Here is a 5,445-nt window from a genome sequence, read left to right on the forward strand (position 1 = left end):
GCGCGCGCTCCCGCCCGGCTCCAGCCACCCAACCAGGAAGTAAACCGCCGCCGGAAGTGCCTGTTGGGGCGGTGCGACGCGGACCCGGGGCCGCTCCCCGACCGCCACTCTGTAGCGACAAACGGGAAGGAGTCGATGGCGGGAGGAGGACCGGGAAAGCGGGTCTTAGAAGTAGGGGTCTCAATACAGAGAGAATCTTGGAAAAGAACATTTTTATCGTCCGGGCGCAAGGCATCCTGGGAAGGGTAGTTCAGCGAAGCTGAGTGACTGTACTACAACTCCCAGAATGCTCTTGGAGGAGCGGGCGCGGCGTAAGCCGGGGCCTCCGCGGCCTGGGAGGTGTTTAGTAGGGTGGTGAATAAGTGGCGATTCGGTTATTTAAACACATCCGGTAGAGAAACTGCCAGGGACTAGGTTTTACCTCTTGCATGTTCCACCCTTCTGGAGCCATCTTATTTGTGGCCTGATCTTCTGGCCCAAGGGACGCTGGGGATTGTGGTTTCCAAACGCATCAAGGCTGACACCTGAAGGACGCGGCTTTAACCATTTCTGAAGGCCCCAGATTGGTCCTTCGGGGCTTCGCGACGTCACTGGAGGATAAGGAGGGCGAGAGAGGGGATGGGAACATTGTGCTGACCGCTGGTTCGGGCCACACCAGAACGCCGGCCCTAAAAGAAAGAAAACCGGTGATACAGAGTCGACTCCGCCGTTAGCTCTTGAGCTAGGCGCTGTGAGAACGCCAGGAAGGCAGTGTCTGGTCTGGAAATAAAAGGGCGAGATGCTGACAGACAAACTGCCGAAGGCTGTGTGCAGGGCAGATCCCAAGGGGACCAGGAGACAGCCCCTTGGCTCGACCCCAAACTTTGGGGCTTATCATCCTACAGTGATCTTTAAGTCTTCCACCTTTCCTGACGCTGTGGGGTGGACCTGATCCTCACTGACCCCCTCCACACGAGAACCCTAGGAAGACCTTCTGTTATTTCTTACTCACTTCAAGATTCTTCCCTCCATGTTTGTTTTACCCAGATTCCCCTAAGGGGTGGGGAGGTAATTTGCATCTGTCAAAGATTGGAATGCGGTTGGTACCCATAAGATCTTCAGATAGATGATGCTAAAGGTAGTACTGAATTCGTGCCCCCATCCATTATTTTTCTAATACCTGAATATAAGTTATAGGTCATGTCCACCTGTTCTCCCCACTCGCTAATGCTGTGACAGCCTTGTTGGCTTGTAATTTATTCATCCCAGAATTTCTTTAGCAAGCCTTTGAGGAGAATAGAAAAAGGTGCCCCAGGAAAAAATGGTTCTTGTTTTCCCTAATCTCAATATTCGCCTGAGCTGAGCTGGGCAAGTGGTGGCAGTGTGGCTGCTGTTGCGGCTTCTCGTTTCAAGTAGTGCAATAGTAATTAAACTCCCTGTGTAGAGATAGCTTTTCTTCCAGAGTCAGTCCACGTTGCCACTTCAGTTCACAAATTCGTGCAGCTACCTCCTGGGTGAAATGCAGCACCTACTAAAACATTCCTTCAAAGGAAGCCCACGGAGGCATGTTCTGTGCGCCTTCCTTAAAAGGCTAGATTTTTGTCTAAGGAAGTTTGAAATAGCTCTTAAAATAGATGAGAAAGCTCATTTGGGATTGAGCTCATTGACCCCCATCTTTCTCAGTACCTGTTGATCTTGACTGACTTTTTCAAAGATGTTAGGTCATATATCCATTAGGTCCTGTTGCTGTATCATGGTTTTTTTGTTGTTTGTTTTGGAGGTTTTGGGTTTTTTTTTTAGGGGGGGGCATTCCTAGTACTCGATCAAGGCCAGATTTGCAATTCAGGGATACAATACTTCCAGTAGTATAGTAAGGTGGCTAACAGGTATTTATTGTGTACCTACCTACCTGGATACTTTGAACAGAATCTGAGGAAGGAGATTTTAAAATAAAATTTAAAAAGCAGAAGACTGGCTTCCTTACTTTTCATCCTCTGAGACTAATAACAGTAACAAGTCCACAGGGATTTTACATTGTATATTAGGTTATTTAATCCTCTGAACGACTTTTTGAAATGGTACTACATTATACTCATTTTAGAGATGAAGAAATGAAGCACAGAGTTAAGTGACTTGCCCTAGGTCACACTGACAGTAACTATTTCCTGAGTACAAAATAATTGCAAATCAACCACTATAATCTTGAAACTTCTACACTTCCTTTCTGTATAATTTACCCCACTTTGGCTTACTTTTCTATTCAAGTTTTTATGTACAGTATATAACAACCTCAGTCAAGTACTCTGAAGTCAGGAAACAGTCTTCTACTTATCACCTTAACCATCGAATACAACGGTTTACGTAGAATGTGTTTTACCCATAAATTGACTTCAAAGTAACAGTGATACAAAATAGGAATCTGAGGTGGAAAGATTTAAGCATTCTACGTCAGGTGAGCTTTTGAAGTAGGCCTAAGAGAATGTGGATAAATTCCTCATTAAAAAGTGGCAAAGGGATCTGAAGTCAGGAAACAGTCTTCTACTTATCACCTTAACCATCGAATACAACGGTTTACGTAGAATGTGTTTTACCCATAAATTGACTTCAAAGTAACAGTGATACAAAATAGGAATCTGAGGTGGAAAGATTTAAGCATTCTACGTCAGGTGAGCTTTTGAAGTAGGCCTAAGAGAATGTGGATAAATTCCTCATTAAAAAGTTTGGCAAAGGGAACTGAATTTAATATATATATATATATGTATCTTCCATATGTGAGTACTAAAAGCACTTGGCATATTGCTTTATTTAATCTGCAACTTTGCACAATGGATACTGTTATATCAAAGTAGATAGACACTGTTATACATACTATTATTTGATAGATAATAAAGTTGTTGTTGTTGTTTTTTGCCATACTAAGATTGAATCTCAGACCCTGAACATTATACAACAACTCTAAAACTGATGTGCACCCCCACTTTTCATTTTATTTTTTTGAGATAAAGTGCCCAGGCTGGCCTCAAACTCATGATGTTCCTGCCTCAGGCTCCCAAGAGGCTGGATTTATACATGTATATGCCACCACACCCAGCTGAACAGTGAAGATTTTGTTGGTAGCAGATGGACATGTATGTCTTGTTAGGGTTAGAGGAAATGATATTACCTGTGGTGTGGCTAAATCATGTCACCATAAACTCACCTATAGAAAAGGTGTGCTGCGTCTTTACAGGAAGTCGATGAGAAGAGCGCCAACACTAACTGAGGACTTGAAGTAAGTCAGGTACTGAGCTGGCCATTCAACCATGTCCTTATGGTAATACACCTATGAGATGTACATTACTTCTATCAGTGTAGAAGGAGGCAAAGCAGAGCTCAAGTATGTCACCTATTGCTATCCACGGCCTACGAAGGCCAGAGTCAGAATCAGAACCAGGCAGCCCTCAGAACTGACTTCATAGCTATCCTGTGTTGCTGTCTTTTGGCCCAGCAGAATTTGTTGGAAATGCAAGTTATTGAGCCCACCTAGACTTACTAAATAAGAGAGAGGGGCAGGAATCCAAGAATTCTAACAAACATTCAACTTTGAGAACCATTGTTTAGCAGAAAAGAACTTGTAAGGATCATTATTGTCTTTGTATATACAAAATATACTGCTGGGGATTTAGCTCAGTGGTGCTGCTGCCTTCCTTGCAAGCACAAGGTCCAGAGTTCAATCCCCCATACTGAAAAAAAAGAGAAGGCATTAAATCCTAAACATATCTACACCCTGACCAACTCTGAGTATATGCAGTTTTATTTTTTTTCTCATTGAGTTTATTGGTACATTTTAGATATACAGTACAGTTACATTCATTATTGGGATCTTGTACCTTTATATGACAGGTCTTGGTTCTCATTTTATCCCCTTGTCCCTGCCCTCCCTTCACTCCTCCTCCCTCCCCCTTTACAAACATTTCATTTCCATTTTTTCATTTTCTCATATTTTTTCTTTTCCCTTATTAGCTTTCCCCTACCCTTCCCACTTTCCCTACACCTTAAGCCCCTTTCTTCCTATTTCACATTGTCCATTATATCATTAGGATCTTATGTACTATTATAGTTTATTCACGACAAACTATTCGGTATTTACACATACGTGACTTATTTATTTCACTTAGGAGTATATCCTCAATATGTATCCATTTTCCTATGAATGAATCTAATTTCTCATTCTTTATGACTGAGTAATATTCCATTTTATAGAGAAACCACATCTTCTTTATCCAGTTTCCAGCTGATGGACAAATGGGCTGTTTCCAAGTTTTAGCTATTTACAAACTGTGCCGCTATAAACATAGGTGTGCATATATCTCTATGATATGATTCTTTTAATTCTTTTGGAAAAATACCCAGCAGAGGGATAGCTGGGTCAAATGGAACCTCTACTCCCAGCTCTTTGAGGTATCTCCATATTGATTTCCATAGTGGTTGCACCAGTCTGCACTCCCACTGTATGCAGTTTTAAAAGAAAGTCATTCTATTTTGTTAGAAATGGTGTTCATTGTTGTGTTCATTGTTAACGTTCAAATTAGGGAGATTGAACGTTTTCCTGTTTCTTCCTCAGATATTAAGTATTCTTTACAAGCCAAAATTATGCCTTGAGCCCAAGCTCTTTCGCAGGCTAAGCACATGCTCTGTCCCTGAGCTATATTCACCCCCAACTTCTCCTCCAATTTCCGAGAGCTTCAAAAGTCCACTCTCCACACCATTCAGCTTTTTACTACTTCAATTTTATATTCTTCACTTTAATTTCCTTACAGATGTTCCTTACCTAATCTAGTATCCTTTGATTATACTTTACTGCCAGTTCCTCTCTTTCATCTCAGTCTTCGTGTTTCATCTATCATCTGTTTTAATGTTTGTGTGTGTGTGTGTGTGTGTGTGTGTGTGTGTGTGTTGAGATGCTAGGCAAGTGCACTACCATGAGCTATAGTCCCAGTCCCCCTAGATTTTCTTTATTCTTATTGCAAATATAAAGTAGGTGTTTTTTTCCGATATATTATCTTTAGTAAATCTTATTCTAAAGAATGGCCTTTTTCTTCATCTCAAGTGCTGTGTTTTCCTTTTACATGCTTTTTATCTTGTTTTATTTTTGAGTCAGGGCCTTGCTATGCAGTCCAGGCTAGCGTTGAACTCACTATGGAGCCCAGGCTGGCCTTGTGCTCACTGTGATCCTCCCAGTAGGATTATGTAGCATGTGCCATCGTGCACGGCTCCTTTTATATTCTGTAAAATATTTTCATAGACATGAAGTGCTTGTACTTTTTTTCTATTTACTCATCTTCAGATGAACAGTATTATGAGTCTTCATCCTTTACTGGATCATTTAAGGACTTTTAACGGGCTGTTGGGAGAATCTAAAGGACATCTATCTAGTCAGTTGCCTTCTTAGGGTGGGACTAAACCTTTTCATGTTGAAAATCGTAT

The sequence above is a fragment of the Fukomys damarensis genome, unplaced genomic scaffold, assembly GCF_012274545.1.
Source record: "Fukomys damarensis isolate Sample0158 unplaced genomic scaffold, DMR_v1.0_HiC HiC_scaffold_2, whole genome shotgun sequence".
Classification (NCBI taxonomy): Eukaryota; Metazoa; Chordata; class Mammalia; order Rodentia; family Bathyergidae; genus Fukomys; species Fukomys damarensis.